Genomic DNA, 20,861 nt, shown 5'->3' with positions numbered 1-20,861 from the left:
GCTCTCTTTCAAAGCCTCATCACCAAAAGGGGGCCATTATATGACCGATCTGATGGTTCCCTAGAAGACCTCACTCAAAAGGTTTTATTTGACTTCACTCAAATTAGTCCAGTGCTAAAAGGTTGTCCTTGGAAGGCATTTGTCAAATGTTTTAAAATCTTGGTTGCCTGAGGCAGTGAATAATAGTTGGGGCAAACAATAGACTAACCAAAAAGCTTGAAATAAAAAGCTAAGGAATAAGGTGTCTATAGGGGCTGAAAGGTCATGCACATGCATAAAGATACACACATGTTCAAGAAAGATCTGAGACTTGAGGAAAATCCCAAGTTCTCACCTCTGACTGGCTTTGAGGCTTTGTGTAAGCATCAAGTTAAGACAGAGGCAGAGCTGTAAATCACCTGACTGAGTGTTGAAGATATTCCCAAACATGCACACAGAGCCCCTTGGCAAATACCAATAGACTTATTAGTTACAGGCATTTAAGGCAATTTCTGTCCAATAATTAGCTGATCACTGAGAGACTTCAGTGTCCACATATGACAAATACATAGATTTTAGAGACCTATTTCAGAAAAGTCACTAAACTAACAAGAAAAACTACAAAAAACAGCAATAGCAAAACCTGGGTAGTGTAGAGAATCTGATTTTCAGAGTTGTCATATATATTATTTGAAATGTCTAGTTTTCAACAACAAAAAAGATATGGGACATGCAAAAAAAAAATATCCATACACAGGAATCCAGTGAAAATTGTCCCTTAGGAAGCCTAAACATCGAACTTATTAGACTAAAATTTTAAATCAGCAATTTAAGTATTCCACAAAGGTAAAGGAAACTATGTCTAAAGAACAAAAGGGATCAGGCAAACAATGTGTCACCAAATACAGCGTACAAAAATAAAAAGATAGAATTTATAAAAAGGAATCAAACAGGAAAGCTGGAGTTAAAAGTATAACTGAAATGAATAATTTACTATATGGGCTCAATGTAAGATATAAGGCAGAGGTAAGCAGGCAGAAGAAGAATCAGTGTACTTGAACATTCAATTCAGATTAACTGAAATAATTCTGATCAATTGAAATTTTTCAGTCAGAGGAATAAGAAGAAAAAAGAATGAAGAAAAATGAACAGATTCTCAAAGATCTTTAAGGGTCTTTGTGACATCAGCAAGCATACTGCGAATCCCACAAGCCTAATGGGAAGCTAGAGTGAGAGAAAAGGGCAGAAAGAATATTTGAAGAAATAATGGGTGGAAACTTCCAAAATTTGATAAAAGAAATGAACCTACACATTCACAAAGCTCAGTGAACTTCAAGTAAGTTAAACTCGAAGAGATCCATATCTAGATATCATAATCGGTCAAAAGCTAAAGACAAAGAGAGAATATTTAAAAATCAAGAGAGAAGTGACTCTTCATGAACATGAACAAGGGATCCTCAATAAGGCTAATAGCTGATTTCTCATCTTCTGGCTGAAGCCAAAAGGCAATGGTATGACTATTGAAAGTGCTAAAAGAAAAAAAAACACCAAACCTGTCAACCAAGAATTCTATATCCAGCAAAATTATCCTTCAAAAAATAAAGGGGAGTTTTAGGAAATCCTTCAGGCTGAAATGAAAGAACAAGTAACTTGAATTTCATGAAGAAATAAGACCAGTAAACTACATAGTTAAATATCAATGACATTTTAAATTTATTTTTTTGTTCATTTTTTCCTATTTTCCTCTCTGATTTAAATTTTTTAAATTAATTGTGCTGATGGTTGCACAACACTTTGGATACAGTGAAAAAATATTGAATTGTATACTTCAAATGGGTGAAGTACATGGTAAGTGAATTATATCTTAGTAAAGCTGTTACCAAAAAATTATAACCAACTGTCTAAGCTAAGACACGTGATGACAATATAATATGGTACCCTGGATGGGATCCTGGAAGAGAAAAAGGACATTAGGTAAAAATTAAGGAAATATGGATAAAGTATGTATTTAGTTAATAATAAAATATCAATATTGGTCAATTAATTGTGACAAATGTACCATAATATTCTAAGATGTTAATAATAGGAAAAACTTCATATGGGGTATATGGGAACTCTCTGTACTATTGTCCCAATTTTTCTTTTATCTAAAACTATTCTATAGTTATATTTTATTTAATTTATTTTTTATTGAAGTATAGTTGATTTACAATACTGTGTTAGCTTCAGGTGTACAGCAAAGTGATTCATTTACATTTTTTTTCAGACTATTTTCCATTATAGGTTATTATAGGATACTGAATATTGTTCCCTGTGTTATACAGTAAATCCTTGTTGCTTATCTACTTTTTGTATAGTAGTTTGAATCTGTTAATCTCATACTCCTAATTTCCCGCCCCTGACCCCTTTACACTTTGGTAACCATAAGTTTGTTTTCTATGTCTGTGAGACAGTTTATGCTCTGTATCTAGATTCATTTGTATTATTTTTTTAGATTCCACATATAAGTGATATCATATAATATTTGTCTTTCTCTGTCTGACTTACTTCACTTAGTATGATATTCTCTAGGTCCATCCATGTTGCTGCAAATGGCAATATTTCATTCTTTTTTATGGTTGAGTAATAGTCCGCTTTGTATATATAGTGTATGTCTTAAACCAATCATCTGTTAATGAGCATTTGTGTTGTTTCCATGTCTTGGCTATTGTAAATAGTGCTGCCATAAACTATTTGAATCTTTTTGAATTAGAATATTTCTCTTTTCCAGACATATACCTAAGACTGGGATTGCTGGATCATATTGTAGCTCAATTGTCAGTTTTTAAGAACTATTCATACTGTTTTCCATAGTGACTGCACCAATTTACATTCCCACCGAGAGTGTAGAAGAGTCCCCTTTTCTCCACACTCTCTCCAGCATTTATTATTTGTAGACTTTTTGATGATGGCCATTCTGAACAGTGTAAAGTGATACCTCATTGTGGTTTTGATTTGCATATCTCTAATAAGTAGCACTGTTGAGCATCTTTTCATGTGCCTGTTGACCATCTGTATGTCTTCTTTGGAGAAATGCTTATTTAGTATGCTGCCAATTTTTTGATTGGGTAGTTTGTTTTCTGATATTGAGCTGTATGAGTTGTTTGTAAATTTGGGAAATTAACCCCTTGTCAGTCACATAGTTTGCAAATATTTTCTCCCATTCTGTAGGCTGTCTTTTTGTTTTGTTGATGGTTTCTTTTGCTGTGAAAAAGCTTTTAAGTTTGATTAGTTCCCACTTGTTTATTTTTTGCTTTTATTCTTTTTCCTTGGGAGACTGATCTAAGAAGATATTGCTATAACTTATGTCTGAAAATGTTTTCCTATGTTCTCTTCTAGGAGCTTAATGGTGTCATATCTTACTTGGACATCTAGACAAAAAAAAAAAAAAACACCTTGAGTTTATTTTTGTGCATGGTGTGAGGGAATGTTCTAACTTCATTGATTTATATGAGTCTGTCCAGCATTCCCAACACTATTTGCTAAAGAGACTGTCTTTTCTCCATTGTATATGCCTTCTTTGTCAAAAATTAATTGACCATAGATGGGTGGGTTTATTTCTGGGCTCTCTGTTCTGTTCCAGTGATCTATATGTCTGTTTTTGTGCCAATACCAAACTGTTTTGATTCCTGTAGCTTTGTAGTATTGTCTGAAGTCTGGGAGGTTTATGCCTCCAGTTTTGTTCCTTTTCCTCAGGGTTCCTTTGGCAATTCTGGGTCTGTAGTGCTTCTGTGTAAATTTTAGGATTATTTGTTCTATTTCTGTGGAAAATGTCATGGGTGATTTGATAAGCATTGCATAAAATCTGTAGACTCCTTTGGGTAGTACAGCCATTTTAACAATATTAATTCTTCCAATCCAAGAGCATGGGATATCTTTTCATTTCTTTGAATGATCTTCAATATACTTTATCAATGTTTTATAATTTTCAGGTTTATTCTTATTTATTTTTTTTGATGTGATTTTACATGGGACTTTTTTAATATTCTGATATTCCATTGTTAATGTAAAGAAATACAACATATTTCTGTATATTAATCTTGTATCCTGCTACCTTGCTGAATTTATTTATTAGTTCTAAAAGTATTTTTGTGGAGGAGACTTTTGGGTTTTCTATATCGTGTATCATGTCATCTGCATATAATGACAATTTTACCTCTTTCCTTCCAACCTGGATACCTTTTATTTCTTTTTCTTGTTTGATTGTTGTGGCTAGGACTTCTATACTATATGAATAGAAGTGGTGAGTGGGGAGAACTTGTCTTGTTCCAGAATTTAGTGGGAAGGCTTTCAGCTTTTCACCATTGAGTATTATGGGTTTGTCAAAAATGGCTTCTATTATGTTCAGATATGTTCCCTCTATACAACTTTGGTGAGAGTTTTTAATCATGAATGCATGTTGAGTTTTATCAAATGCTTTTTCTGCATCTATTGAGATAATCACGTGGTTTCTGTCTTTTCTTTTGTTAATGCGGTGTATCATCACATTGATTGATTGGCATACATTGAACCATCCTTGCAACCCTAGATTGAATCCAACTTGATAATGGTGTATGATCTTTTCTATGTATTGTTGGATTTGGTTTGCTAATATTTTGTTGAAGATTCTGAATCTATAGTCATCAAAGATATTGGCCTGTAATTTTTTTGTAATGTCTTTGGTTTTGGTATCAGACTAATGGTGGCTTTATAGAAAGGCTTTGGAAGTTTTCCCTCCTCTTCAATCTTTTGGAATAGCTTGAGAAGGATAGGTAGGAGTTCTTCTTTTTATGTTTGGTAGAATTCCCTACTGAATTCATCCAGTCCTGTACTTTTGTTTGCAGGAAGTTTTTTTGTTTGTTTGTTTGTTTTTAATTACAGAATCTATTTCATTTCTAGTGATTGGTCTGTTCAAATTATCTCTTTCTTCTTGACTCAGTTTTGGCAGGCTTTATGTTTCTAGAAACTTGTCCATTTCTTCTAGGTTGTCCAGTTTGTTGGCATATAACTGTTCATAGTATTCTCTTATGATTTTTTTTTAATTTCTGAAGTCTCTGTTGTTATTTCTTCTCTTTCATTTCTTATTTTATTTATTTGGGTCCTCTCTCTTTTCTTCTTGGTGAGTCTGGCTAAAGGTTTGTCAATTTTGTTTATCCTTTAAAAATACCAGCTCTTAGCTTTATTGATCTATCATTTTTTATCTCCATTTTATTTCCTCTCTAATATTTATTATTTCCTTCCTTTTGCTGACTTTGGGTTTTGTTTGTTCTTCTTTTTCTAATTCTTTTAGGTGGTAGGTTAGGTTGTTTATTTGAGATTTTTCTTGTTTCTTGAGGAAGAGTTGTATCTCTATGAACTTCCCTCTCAGAACTTCTTTTGCTGCATCCCATAGATGTTGTAAGGCTGTGTTTTCATTGCCATTTGTCATGCGATGTTTTCAGATTTCTTTTTTGATTTTATTGTTGACTCACTGTTTTTTTAGTAGCATATTGTTTAGTCTCTATGTGATCATTTTTTTCCACATTTTTCTTTCTGTGGTTGATGTCTAGTTATATACCATTGTGGTCAAAATGCTTGAAATCTTTGAATGTTTCAAATAATTTCTATCCTCTTAAATTTGTGGAGGCTTATTTTGTGTCCTAGTATGTGGTCTATCCTAGAGAATGTTCCATGTGTGCTTGAAAAGAATGTGTAATCTGGTATTTTTGGATGTAGTATCCTGTAGATATCAACTAAGTTCAACTGTTCTATTGTGTCATTTAGGACCTCTGTTGTTTTATTGATTTTCTGTCTGGAAGATCTGTCCATTGATGTCACTGGGGTGTTAAAGTCTCTGATAATCTTTTGAGTAGAATATCCTATGTTGCAGGTTTTCTCCTTTCAGGACTTTGAATATATCATGCCTTTCCTTTTTGTCTGCAAAGTTTCTGTAGAGAAATCAGCTGACAGCCTCATGGGGAGGTTCCCCTGTAACTGAATTTTTTTTCTCTTGCTGCCTTTAGAATCCTCTCTTTATCTTTAACTTTTGCCATTTTAGTTACGATATGTCTTGGTGTGAGTCTGTTTGGGTTCATATTGTTTGGGACCCTGTGTGCTTCCTATACCTGTATATCTATTTCCTGCTTTAAGTTTGGGAAGTTTTCAGCCATTGTTTCTTCAAATACATTTTTGATCCCATTTTCTTCTCCTTCTGGAACCCCTATGCATAGGTTGGCATACTTTATATTATCCCATAGATCTTGTATGTTGCTGTCTTTTTTTTTTTTTTTTCTTCATTTGTCTTTCTTCCTGCTGTTCTGATTGGGTGGTTTTCATTATTCTATCCTCTGCAGCACTTATTCATTGTTCTGCATTATTTAGTCTACTATTCATTGCTTTTAGATCAGTTTGTTTGTTTGTTTTAAACGAACTTTTTAAAAATTTTTAATTTTTTAAAAAATTTTTGGCTGTGTTGGGTCTTCATTGTTGTGCATGGGCTTTCTCTAGTTGCAGCGAGCAGGGGTTACTCTATGTTGTGGTGCATGGGCTTCTCATTGCAGTGGCTTCTCTTGTTACAGAGCATGGGCTCTAGGCACACAGGCTTCAGTAGCTGTGGCATGCGGGCTCTAGAATGCAGGCCCAGTAGTTGTGGTGCACAGGCTTAGTTGCTCCATGGCATGTGGAATCTTCCTGGGCCAGGGATCAAACCCATGTCTCCTACATTGCCAGGTGGATTCTTAACCACTGCACTACCAGGGAAGCCCTAGATCAGTTTTCAGCTCAGCAATTGAGTTGTCTAATTTTGATTTATTCCTCTTTATAGTTTCTAGTTCCTTGTTACAGTGATCTGCATTTCTATCAATTGGGAGTAGTTCCTCTGCTTTTTCATTTTACTTAAATTTCTCTGTCTTCATGAATTTAGGAGAAACAATTATCTACTGTGGTCTCATTTTTTATTTTTGGCTGCGTTGGGTCTTCGTTGCTGCATGTGAGCTTTCTCTAGTTGCAGCAAGTGGGCTTCTCATTGCACTGGCTTCTCTTTGTTGCGGAGCATGGGCTCTAGGCATGCAGGTTTCAGTAGTTGTGGCTTGTGGGATAAGTAATTGTGGCTCACAGGCTCTAGAGCACAGGTTCAGTAGTTGTAGCACATGGGCTTATTTGTTCCACGGCATGTGGGATCTTTCTGGACCAGGGCTCAAACTCATGTCCCCTGCGTTGAGAGGTGGATTCTTAACCACGACACTGCCGGGGAAGTCCCTCTGCTGTGGTCTTAAAAGGCTGTTTTTATGTAGGAGCATCACTGTGTAGACTATATGAGCCCAATATTTTTGGTGTGAGGGCTGAGTTTAGTATGGATGCCTGCCATGTATTGTGCTGGCCATTATCCCCTTGATAGGGGGTGTGATTGGTGTTGTGGTGACCAGAGCCTGCACTGGATGTTGGGCAGGGCTTCCCCTTTGCTCTGTGGCTGTCACAACCCTGTTGGGGGCAGGGTCTGATCCCCATTTGTTGGAGTAGAAGCCCTGAGGGTTGGTTTCAATAAGGCTTTGTTGCCCTTAAGTGTGTGCTTTCTCACCAAGGAGGTGAGTGCTGAAGCAAGTGAGACCTGTGTAGTTACAGCAAACCTACGTGCCACCCATGCAGGCATCTGCGGCTCTGCACAGAAGCAGCCCAAGCTTGCATGCCTTTCTCCTTTGTGTTCATCCCAGATCTAGTGCTAAAGTGTCACTCGGGGCCAGGGCGTTGTGGCTGCAGGAACTGAGGTGGTTGTGCTGCAGCCTGGAACATATGCTGCCTCTATGGTAGGTCTCTGCCAGGACCTGTTGGCCCCAGATCCAGCTACGGGCTGCAGTGTAAGAAGGGCAGAACTGGACCACTCCCTCTGAGGAAGAACCACTGCATACTCCTACCCAGGGGCTATCCACTGGAGACACGGGATTCTGTGATGCTGCCCACCACCCGATGTGCATACCAGCAAAGTCCTCTGCTGCTGGACACACCCCCAAACCCGCCCCCATTATGGGAGCACTGATAATGGGCTCCAATGTCAGCCCCACCTCCACAATGTGCATCTCAGAAAGCCCACCACTGCCAGAGCCACTCACCACCATAAGCACGCTGACAATTGTGTTCCTATGATGGACCCATACGTAGCCCTGCATGCGCGAAAAATTCTTAGGCCTGGACTATGCTCTAGGCTGTCTCTGCACAGCTAGACTGAGTCCTCTCCCAGGGTCCGCCCGAGTTTCAGTGCCTAGCTGCTGCTGGTACTAGCAGCCCCACTGGGAGTGCATTTCAGGCTGGGAAGTGCGGGAGGTGGTAGCTGTCAGAGCAGGTCTCTCTCTGCCCTGATTGCTAGCAAGCCAGCATGCACGCACTCCTCATGAACAGAGTTCAGGCCCCTCCAGTCCTTCTATCTGTCCCAGTGGACCTCCCAGAAGGCAAGGAGGGCTCCAGGGCAAGGGGCCACCCATGTAGACCTTTCTTCTTTCACAGGTCCCTCCCAGGGGCTCCAGTCCCATTCTGATTCCTTTTTTTCCCTTCCATCTACCCAGTTATGTGGGGAACTTTCTTGCAGCTTTGGTTATATAAGAGATCTTCTGCCAGTTTTCAGTTGGTTTCCTGTGAGAATTGTTCCACTTGTAGATATATTTTTGATGTGTTTGTGGAGAGAAGCGAGCTCCACATCCTCCTACTCTGCCATCTTTATCTCCTGCCCAGTTATAGCTTATTTAAAAAATCATCTGTGCAACTCTGAGACAGGTGATTGAGGTGCCCACTTTAATTAAATTTTTACTGATTATCCCTTACTTCACATATTTAGTTGTTATTATTTTTGTCACACACATACTCGATTTATCATTGCATAATATTCCCTATTTATCCTGTTTAGTGCTTTTACCCTTCAATCCCACTTTAATTTCAACAGGGCCATTTTTGTGGGCCTATGACACATGTAGTTTCTACATGACCACAGTAAGTGGGACCTCTGATATACTCTCATTTATCACCTATACTCCCTCTTCACAGTGTGTTTCATAATCACCTCCTTCACCTGCCTCCTTTTTGCATTATCTGCATCTCCATCTCCCAGCTCATAAATTTGCTGAGTATTTATTAGGATTTCCCCTACAATACTCCTGTTTGAAGAATGTTTGCTTTTGTTCTCTCTTATATAACAATGTCAGTCTATCCATATCCATATACAGGTATTCTTTTGTTCACCTCATTTTCTGGTTTTCCCCAACTGAAGTTCTCTATTCTTTTTTCGTGGTCAGTCATTTCCTTAGTATATTTTTAGCTGGAGCATGTGGGTTATAACTCCAACTTCTTGCATATGAAGAAATATTTTTAGATCCATTTTTATGTATTCACTACTTCAGAAGTCACAGGAATCTTGAGGTTTAGGAACAATTTAAGAAGTTATTAATGGAGAGATAATGATTCAAACTGTCTCTCTATCTCTTGGTTTCTGCAGAAGGGTAGGAAGACCTATTTCCTATCTGGGAAAGGCAGTCTTCTCTTCCATGAAAGACTTAGAAGTCAACACATGTGGGGGCTGAAATTGGAGATTGCTGGAATTTACCTTCCTGGAGCAGCCGGAAGGTATTTGATACAATTGTTAGTGCAATCAGCACAACTGAAAGGGCAGGTTGGCTTGCTGTAGAGGGAGTATTTAAGACCAAGAGAGAAGAGTTGTCCCCCCACCCCCACCTCTCTAGGAGAAGGGAAGCAAGCCCACCCAGGTGACAAGAGTAGGTAGTTCTTTTTCTACTCTCATTTCGGAAACCTCACCAAGCAAGATTTGGTTTTCCAAATAGCCTTCTTTGTAGAAAGAAGCCAGGCCTCAATAAAAATGAATTATTTTTCTGGTACCAGTCAGATTTATTTTGATAAATAAATGTGTTGTTCCAAGGGCCTGATTCCAAGTAAAGATGGGAAAGGCAGGGGAAGGGGTAAAAAGGAGCCAGGGAGACGTTTTCATGTCTGTCTCCATGTTACCTGAGATTATTTGGGAGAAGGTACCACTTTCAGTTTTCCAGAGAGAATGACCAGTACCTAGATTTAATATAGCCAGAGAAAGATAAATAGACCAACTTTGGGCCCCTGACAAGCTTAACTAAAGATTTTGCCCCAGGACAAAGTGGGTGAGTTACTTCCATATTTCCTCTCTACAAATTGATGTGCATTCTCTCAGCTTTTTGAGACTACATTCTAGGACCACTGGTCTGGGCACAATGCCTCATGGTAATTATTAATACAATTACATTTTTTCAGATCTCAAGGAAGAGCGCTAGTGTATATTTTTAATTATAAGGTAAAGTCAACATTTGACCCTATGTATATGAAACACCTTGGCCAAAGTCAGATGGGTGAGTCCTAGGACCAAGTGGGAGTATTCATATAGTCTTACATGAAGCACTTCTTCTTATCCTCACATCTGCTCTCACCTTGTCATTTGAATACACAACATCTGTGCCATTGTTCTCAATTGCACTCTCTGATGGGAAGCTGTATGACTTGATATCTTACACATTATAGCTGTTTCATTAGGATTATCATTTAAAATAAGGAAAAAAGGCTCACTCCAGGGTGCCATATATTAAATACTTTATCTCTTCTTTTTGAAACAATCAGAGCTAAATGTTTTTATAGATAATCCCAGGTCTCATTAAAAGGGAGTAAATGTTCACTCTTATGAAAACTTTTCAGATTCCTCAATAACCTAGTTTATTAACATTTCCTTCTTCTCTTTTCCCATTTTCACATTTCCTCTAATTTCCTCACCTTTTGAAATTCAGCTGGAGCATCTCTGTCTTGTGTACCCTTGGCTGTGTTCCCCTGACTTTGCTTCCAGAAATAATTTCTATGGGTTATTTACTTAATGCCACCCTCAAAACACAAGAGTTTGCCTGTAATGGGCTGGCAGTAGTTGATGTCTTTATGTAACCTTTCATGCTTTGCATTGTGTTTTGGAGAGGGAAAAAAATCAATGAAGCTAGTCGCTGTTGCCCTTGCTTTACCTTCAGATATTATTATTGTTATTGAGAAACAGCTGAGTCTGCAATTGGACAGCCTCTTCTCCTTTAATTGAGTGAAGGAGTCCATAGCACTTCCCGCCTATCCCCTCCACCTCTGGGATGGACTGGGATCATTCTAGAACCAGAGCATTAGTTCTCCCTCTCTACATGGGAGACTTCAACTTCATGCTCAGTTGAGTAAGTTTCTTTAGTGTAATAGAAGCCTCTCAGGTCATCCTCTAGCCTCCAGGCTGAGCCAATCCTAATGCCATCCTCAGGAATATGAATTGGGATTGTGTAGCAAGATCCCTAGCATGTAAAATCATGCCTTGCTGGTGGTCCCATCTTCCACCAGGTGACCTGGAGAACAGAGGAAGCAAAGACCTGGAATGCAGAAGATATGCAGAGAGGAGCCACAATGAAGGCAAAGAGAGGATCCTCCTTGGTGGCATCCATGTCCTTGGTTCCATTCTTTTCTGAAACCCAGCTGCATCATGTATCTGTGAGCTACCCTGATATCCTTATAATCAATTCCCCTCAGAAATCTGCTTTTTCCCCTTGAACAGCTCCAGTAGGCTTCTGATCCAACCAATCGGGTCCTTACTAATAAACATATCTAAGTGTTAAAGAATCCTTCTTCTTCTCTTTTTAAAGAACTCTTCTTCTTCTCCTCTCCTTTTACATTTTCCCATGTAACTGCTGGCTTTTGCCTTCATGGTTTTGCTGAGTATGTACTTGTACACTTGTGTGTTGTGTGTGGATCTGTGTCCTTATGGACAAAAGACACATTTATCCTTTTCATGAATAAGTGTAGCAAAAGGCATTTCAAAACCTCCCATTGAAACAGGAGGGAAAAGGGCAGGGCACAACCTTTAAAAGAATGACATAGCTGTTGAGGATACGACAAAAACTGGTTGGACCCGTTTAGGTCCAAGATGGTGGAAGATTCAACTTCCAGTAGACCTTAAGCCACATTGTACGCTTATTGTAATACATTTAGCATATGCTAAATGACACACCCACCAGCACCATGACAGTTCTGAAGCCCAAAAGTGGGCGGTGGCCCGATTCCTGGAAATCCCCGCCCCTTCCCCAAAATAGTTGGAATAACCTTCCCACTCAGTAGCCTAGGAAATTACTCACCCCTATAAAAAATAACCACTCCATATTTTGGGGTCTCTCACCTTCTGAGATGGCCCACACTCTGTCTGTGGAGTGTGTTTCTCCCAGGACCTCTCTCGCCTTTTGAGACAGACCATATTCTGTCTATGGAATGTGTGTCTCTCTAAATAAATCCATTTCTTACCTATCACTTTGCCTCTTGCTGAATTCCTTCTGTGTTGAGACATAAAGAACCTGAGCTTCATTAAGTCCTCAGACCAGGTGTGCAATCTCAATTAAAAGACAGTTGGTTCAAGTCCCAGCCCGTGGGTTCAAGTCCCAATTTGGGTTTTGACTGGTTCAAATCTCATCTGAGGTGTGTGGTTTCACCTTGGTGAGCCACCTGCACCCCCTTATCAGGGGCAGTCATTCTGTGGCACCAGTCTATGTGGAAATGCAGAGCAGGTGTCAAGGAATCTTTAATTCTTTTCACAATAAATAAGAAATATGAATTTTTAGGTAAAATCTCTTGGTTTTGAAATGTTGACTCAATATGTGTTTGAATATGCAATAGACCAACCAAAAGAAACCCCACAAAACAGTCTCTGGGCTGCTTGAGATCTCCGCAGATCCTTGCTATTCAGAGTGGTCTGAAAACCAGCAGCACTGGCATCTCTTAGGAACTTACTCAGAATGCAGAATCCCAGGCCCACCCCAGGCCTGATGAATCAGAATCTGCATCTTAACAAGGTCTCCGGGTCATCTGTCTGCACATTAAAGACTAAGAAATCCTGGCTTAATTCACTTGTTCATAAACTGGGCTTCATTTGGAAATTACCTGAGCAGCTTTAAAAAGTACAGATATCTGGGTCCCACTCTCAGAGATTCTGTTTTAACTAGTTTGGAATGCAGCCTGGGCATTTTTTTCAGCTCCCCAGTTGATTTTAACATGCTGCAAATGTCAAGAACTGTTGGTCTACGACAAGACCCCCCATTTCCTATCGCCTCCCAGATAACACACCCAGCACTACACTCAGACCTTATCTACCTTGGCCTGTGAGTTGGCGACCCCTGGTCTGGAGTCTTACGACTTTACAGGTGTTGCAGATCAAAGGTCCACAAATATTGCCAGAAGACTTTTTCTTTTTTGGTCCAGAACAGTGTTTCAAAAAAAATGTCTAATTTGATAGTCCTAAATTAGAAGACAGGACGTTTTTAAATGCTGCCAAGAAACATTGAGTATCAACATCTTAGGGAAAAAAAAAAACAAACTATTATAGCCAAAAGTATTCATTTACACACTGCAAGGTTTCCAAATACACAGGGCTAAGCCAAGACATGCATCTGAGATGATCTTAGCCATTTGAAAATTCCAGTCCTTCGAAAATGTAGTCAAATGAGCAACAATAGCAAAATAACCAAGGTTGAACCCTGAGAAAATGGACACCTAAAATTAGAGCAGAGGAAACATGTGTTCTTTTAAATTCTGAGACCTAATCACACACTCTGATCATTGCTTTACACTGCAGCAGCTAAAGCAAGCTTTTTTGTTTGTATCTGTGTCTGTGTATAAAGTTCTCCCAGGGTGATAAACTGCAAACAAAAAAAAAAGCCCATAATTTTTTACCCTCCCTGTGTCCTTGCTCTTTGCAATGTGATGTGGTTTCTTCCCTTAAGAGGGAGAGTCTATTGCCACCCTTTGAATCTGGGCTGGCCTGGTAAATTCCTTTGGCCAGTAGAATGGGCAGAGGGATGTTGTTCAGTTCTGAATTTGGGCCCCTGCTTCTGCAATGTGAGCAAGCTGGATTAGCTGAACTTGGAGAAGACCCAAGGCCTTCCTGAACCAGCTGACAGCCAGCTGACTCTCAACATTTGAGAGCCCAGCCAACAGCAACAGAGTCGCCTACCTGACCCACAGCTGAACACAGATGCATGAGCAAGCCTAGTCAAGACCGAAAACTTCACCTAACCAGCCCACAGAATCATGAGTTACACAAAAGCTTGATTTGTTTTGGAGTGATCTGTTACACAGAAATAGCTAAATGACAAACCCACCCTAGAGAATTTCAACTAGACATTAAAGTTCTAAAGAAATAACTAGAAAATAGCTAAGCTAAACTAGAAAAGACTAAGGAAGGTGACAAGGCCAACTACATGGGACATGGCTTACCTATCCTTGTCCACCAGGAGTGCACAAGGGTTCCTTTCTCCACATCCTCGCAACACTTGTCTTCTTTTTTCTTTTCGATAATAAGCATCCTGACGAGTGTGAGGTGATAGCTTATTGTGGTTTTGATTTGCGTTTCCTTGATGATTAGTGTTGCTGAGCATCTGTTTATGTATTTGTTGGTCATTTGTGTGAAGCACCCTGTTTATTAAATATTTCTTTAGAAGTATGCTCTGGATATCTGTCTCTTTGTTCTCTCTCTCTCTCTCTCTCACACACACACACACACACACACACACAAAGTGACAATGTTATACTTGTCTCATCAAATCATCCCCATCTCCTGAGAGTCTCAGGAGAGAGAGCTATGTAGTAAGTCACTGTTGTCATTTCTTTACATCATCTTGAGCTGGACACCACCAAGGACAGGTGACCTCCAGAGAAAGAAATGGTCCCAAGTGTTAGCAATGAGCCAAGAGCAGCCCAGACATGTGAATCAGGAACATGCAAGGAAAGTAGTTTTCGATAAGTTCCTGTGAATAGCAATTCTTAGAAAGCTTTCTATGGGATGCCATCTGGATGCATAACTATCACCAGGATAAAACAGCACTAGCTTTCACTCTAGCCACGTACATGTCTCATACGCTATACTCTCAAGTTTTCTGAGCTTTTATTTTTAAAAATTAAGGGAAACTTTATTTTTTCACATTCGATTTTCAATACAATTGTATCACATTTTCCAAAATGCCAAGTAATCTAAAAGTAATTTACATCTGAGCTAGGAATATGTCGAATTTTTAGGATATTTTCCTTCTTACATCCTGAATTGTGCTCTGACTAATCTAGTAGTAAAATTAGTTAAATATTCAACTAGGCACAAACTGCATGATTAAAGAGAATAGCTGTGAGAGCTGGAAGGAAACCAGACTGATTTAAAATTTATCAAGACATCATTTAATTCCATGCAATGAGCATTTCCTGCACTGCCAGGGAACCGGTCATCATTATTCATGAAGACACAACCTTCATGGAGCTATATTAAGGAGTGATCGTTCAGAGGACTCACTAGTTTTTACATACAAATGAGACCCCATGGTCTTAACAGCACAGACCAGCCTACAGATGGCAGTTTTACCTTGTGGGTCTCTAAAACGAGCCTATCCTTGGAGCTTTAACCAGCAGACAATGCCTCGCCTCACTACAGTCAACCTGAAATGTGCAGCACGTTGTATCTCGCTGCCTTGATTAAAGTGCACCAATCATCCAATTACACTGCGTGATTTCTAAGCCCCTCTTGAAACAAGCCCCTAGAAAACCAAGAGGAACAATCACATTGAAGAAGGAAGACCCAGGATTTCAACAGGCTTTAACCACAAAAGCTTCAATTTGCTTCTAGGTGTGCAAGGGGTAGAAGGGAAACAAGGTTCTTCATCTCCTGCCTGGTCTTCCACAGGCAGGGACGCAGATCCTCGGAAGAAGGTAAACGTGCCTCATTGTGAAGTCTCCTCTGGCCTATCATTCTTTCCTTCCCTCTAAGCTGACCAAGCTGGGTGCCTTCGCCTTGGCTACTAACACATAAATCTTCGAGAGGAAGCAGCTCGCTTCACTGACTGTATCATTAACTAGCAAGGTCATTCTTTACATTTGATAAAGTGACCTGCAAAATAGATCTTTTGCAGAAAGTCTACACCCAAATGTCTCTTTACGAATAAAAACCAAGTGTCCGTGAAGACACTCCTCTTGAGAAATGTAACTAGCACTTTCTGAATCCCTGCCCTCTGGCTGACACAACACAAAACACTGGGTGCCCGTGTTACATTTATTCTCAACCACTCTAGTGGGATCTTGAAGTTCAGATGGGCCTGTCCTTTGCTTATGGATAGGCAAGAGAGGTGACACAGAGTAAGAAATGCTGCCAGACAATTTGACAAAACAAGTCCAGCTTCCAGTTCTTCCCAGAGGACAGGGAGTCATGGTTGGGAGCATGGACTCTGGAAGAAGACCAACTTGCGTGTGAATTGTAATTTTACCACCTTACGACCTTGATAAAGTTCTTGATCCACCCCCCCCAACCCTGAGACTTGAGATAGCGATACTCCCTTCTACCTTATAAAGCGGCAGTGAGGACTAGATGAAGTCATAATTCATGCAACGTGCCTAGCACAGTACTTGACACACAGAGAGTATTCAGTCAGTGCTGGCTATCATTATTTATTATGCTATTTTCCTTGGTTTACTCTCCTTTCAGTCCCTTACTGGAGTAGACTGAGAGCTTTAGCTAAAGCAACTTCCAGCAGAAGGAAGTAAGAAATGAGTGGAGATCATTTGCCATATGGTGATAAAGCAGTAATTAAATAGGAATTACCACCCAAACTCAGCTGGGCAGGAGGGATGGAGTAGGAAATCTGGTCTACTGTTGTTGTTTTTTTTTTTTTTTTATCAGACTGTGCTTGTGGTAATGCTGGAGCCGGAGGTGGAAGAGTGTGGAGTTGAGAGGAAATGGGAACCTCATCACCTATGGCTTTCACTTGATTAAGACTCCTTTCTTTGCACCACACCCTTCAACAAGATGAACCTTCAACACAGGCTGTGCTTCAAGAGACCCGATTTCCATCCGCTGGCTCCCAGGGCCAGCCATCTGCCACGTCTGACTGGGGAGCAGAGATGAAATTAAATTGCTGCGGCATCACTTCCCCACTCCCTAAGAAACTCAGTGGAAGATGGCAGGCTGGCTGCCTGTAGCCGCTTACAGGGCAGACCATTCTGTGTTAACAGAGCAGAAACAAGCAGAACAGGAAAACCGGGAGAGATGCATTTTATGTTTTTCTTGTTTTATGGAGGGACCTCAGGGAAAGACAACGTCCCATAGCGATGTGAGTCAAAGAAATCAGAACCATGTTAGTATGGTGACATCTCTATCAGTTCAAGGTTTCCCAGACCAGAGGAGCAAGGACAACTTTAAAAAGAGTTAGAAGAAGAGCAGCCAGAAATCAGAAAAAAGATTTATGCATGAGATCACTGCCAAAATGTAAAAGGAGCGCAATTCACCCACAGCATGGAGATGAAAGCCTTCACAGAAACAGAAGGCGGCGCAGCTGGACCAGGATCAAAGGGACCTTAGTTCTAGTGCCTCCCAGAAGCATAATGGGGGAGGTGGAGGGGGTGCTCTTTCAGCAGTGTTTTTCATATTCTATGTTGACATAGATGAGAGACATTAGAAGGTGTATGTGTGAAAGCAAGACCACGAAAAGCAGAGAAAACTGTCCAAAGTTGGCATGTGCTTGCTGTAGCCCCTCTCCCCAGGCATCTCCCCCCATGTTATTGCTGGCTGTTAACCAACTATGGAAATCAGAGATTCATTTTCACCTGCCAGCTGGGGTTGCTGCTGCTTGTTTTGCCTCTGAAATGTTATGAGGTGGATTCATTTAGGGCTTTTACAGAAATGATGCTGTCAGTGTGCTGTTCCTCTCCGATGAGGCACAAACAAGAGAGTAAATAAACCCAGGCTTGGGAAATGGAGATTGGGGACTACCTCAAACCCTTCCTCCAGCATCTTACAAGTGAGCCAGCCATGGCTCAGGAAGGCTGGCTGATTTCTGTAAGGTCACACACCCTGTTCAGAGGTAGATCGAGGACTAGAATCTACAAAGCTTTATTTATTTGTTTAACATCTTTATTGGAGTATAATTGCTTTACAATGGTGTGTTAGTTTCTGCTGTATAACAAAGTGAATCATCTGTATATATACATATATCCCCATATCCCCTCCCTCTTGCGTCTCCCTCCCACCCTCCCTATCCCACCCCTCTAGGTGGTCACAGAGCACCAAGCTGATCTCCCTGTGCTATGCAGCTGCTTCCCACTAGCTATCTATTTTACACTTGGTAGTGTATATATGTCCATGCCACTCTCTCACTCCGTCCCAGCTTACCCTTCCCCCTCCCCGTGTCCTCAAGTCCATTCTCTACGTCTGTGTCTTTATTCCTGTCCTACCCCTAGGTTCTTCAGAACCTTTTTTTTTAGATTCCGTATATATGTGCTAGCATATGGTATTTGTTTTTCTCTTTCTGCCTTACTTCACTCTGTATGGCAGTCTCTAGGTCCATCCATCTCACTACAAATAACTCAATTCCGTTTCTTTTAATGGCTGAGTAATATTCCATTGTATATACGTGCCACATCTTCTTTATCCATAGAATCTATGAAGCTTTAGAGCAACAATTTAGGAATTTCAACACTGAAGTGTGAACAAATTAATGGGGATCTCCTTTATTGAAGGCATGAAAATCAGGATTGATTTGTTTTATAGTTGTGACAGCTCACAAGAATCAAAGTCCTTCCCATGTCTAAGAGTCTACAGACACAGAAAAACAAACAAAACAATAAAACAGCTCAGGGACAAAGCCAGTCAGGTTTGCAGAACAGGGTGGATCTGGGGCAGCAGATACAGCTGGATGACTGTTAAGGTGGCAGGGCAAGTTCTCAGAGGATACCAGCTGGGGTTGCCTCAAGTAGAGGAATAAGAACTTCCAATATGCAAGGCACCCTTCCAGGCATGCTGAGCTCACAGAGATGTAAGAAAGTGCGTGGAGGGGAATGATGCTGCAGTGCTGGGAACGGATCCCATGGAGTGTCACTTTCATGTACATTACATCACAGCAAGCCACTGAGCTAAGTATTGCTCTCCCTATTTTGCAGAGAGGGGCTTCCAACAGTGGCAGAGAAGGAATCAGTGTAATGTGTGTGTGCATCTTCCTCAGCCTCCTCATAGTTCAGCAGGAAAAGGGTACATGCACAGAGAAACTCAGGTGTGCTCATGAAGCTGACATCTCAACAAACTAAAGACTGTAACGTGGGAAGAGGAAATAAACATTCTCTGGTGTCTGCACACATTGTGTAGCACAGGGATGGGCATGAGGTATGATCTTGACAGCTCCTTCGCTGTGCTTCTGGACCAAAGGGGCTGCTGGACTCTCCCATTAGCAGAGAGCTAGTCTGTTGCAGAGTACAGATTTGGGACCTTTCCCAAAACACAGTTTAAGAAGGCTGGGGAGTCAGAAAAGGGCTTCTGGGAAGAAGAGGAACTGGATTGGACACAATGCTTACGGGGAGCTGGTCCCAACTCAGGTTTGAAAAGCTGGTAGGAAGAGGTACTTGGAGCATCAAGATGAGAGGTCATGAAGAGGTGATGAAAGTGGAAAGAGAAAATGAATGGAATTCCCTTAGGGCTCTAGCTGTAGACAGCCTGTATGATTAATGTACATAAATGTGGTTATATGATATGGACCCATTAGCCTAGAGCATGCATTTAGCAAGAATCTCCTAGAAATAATGGCTTTGAGCTAAAGGACTACTGAAGCTGGCTTCACCCCCGTGGGCAGCTGGTAAGGAAATCTTTCTGGGAATGGAGGCGCTGGAGGCTCTCAAGCCCTGGAAAAGTGTCTCCTGCTTTCCTCAGCTGGGAGAGGTCCATCGCCAGAGAGTACTTCTTCCAGCCACATCAGCCGAAGACTCTGGGAAATGAAGAGAGAAGCGTATTTTTCTGTTCCATTATTTGAGTCCATCCTTCCCCTCGTGCCCAGCTTCTAATCCAGTGGTGGAAGTGAGCCACCAAAGTCTCCCTTGCTGGGTCCCTGCAACACAGGCAGCATCATGTCTTGTTTCTGAGGGACTATTATGAAAGCACTTGGATGATTAACATTTTTAATGTGCAAGAATAGATTTTGAAATTGTCAGTCCTGTTACCCAGCTCTATCCCTGGGCTTCACTCAGAGCTAACCCCGTGCCCTACTTTCTCCACCTATCACAAATAAAAAAGCTGGTTAAAGGTCCATTTCTTCCTCCCACCGCACCCCCATTATTGTTACCTAAGTTCTAGCTGTCAAGAGACATTGCTAAAGGAAAGAATGCTTTAATTCAGCATTAGCTCACCAGAAAACACTAGTGGGAGTTGAAATCACAAGTAGGCAGAGAATGAAGTTGAGCCAGAATTCCATACGAAGTAATTTTCTCCTCCCGCACTCCCCTATGACCCAGGCAAGAACCCTTATTTGTGAAGAACATAAAGATTTGCTTCTCTATATCACAGGAAAAGCATCATGATAGTTGTTGATGCTATTTTTTAAGTGTCAGGATGTTCATTCCTCTCCTGGAAAAGAGCAGTATATTTAGAAATGCTCTGATCTCTTATCTGCAATCAGCAGAAAAAATTTATAATTTAGCTCACTTTGAGGAAATGATGTTTAGACTGGACTCCAAAAGCAGATGACGTGGATAATTGGCAATTCTCTGTCTCTAAGAACCGTGACAAATGTCATAGAAGAGCCTTGGCCATCACTTCAACAAGAGGTCCCCTGGAAGCCCTTGGGCACCTGCCCGTGCTGACAGGGAGATGTGGAGGAGGGAAGCTTTTGGCTGGCTGGCTTTAAGCACCTAGCATTTTGGTGAGAGCAGTTTTGAAGGTAGAAAGCAAACTCTGCAAATGTAGTCAAGTCATCTTAATTAAGGCCAGAGCCTCTTCATTAAAAAGAAACAGCACTTGAGTTCATTGAAAAGGATGGAGGGCACTGGCTAACTATGAAGCTGAGGCACATATG

Source organism: Pseudorca crassidens, chromosome 20 (genome assembly GCF_039906515.1).
Source record: "Pseudorca crassidens isolate mPseCra1 chromosome 20, mPseCra1.hap1, whole genome shotgun sequence".
Taxonomy (NCBI): Eukaryota; Metazoa; Chordata; class Mammalia; order Artiodactyla; family Delphinidae; genus Pseudorca; species Pseudorca crassidens.
This window is presented reverse-complemented; position numbering follows the sequence as displayed.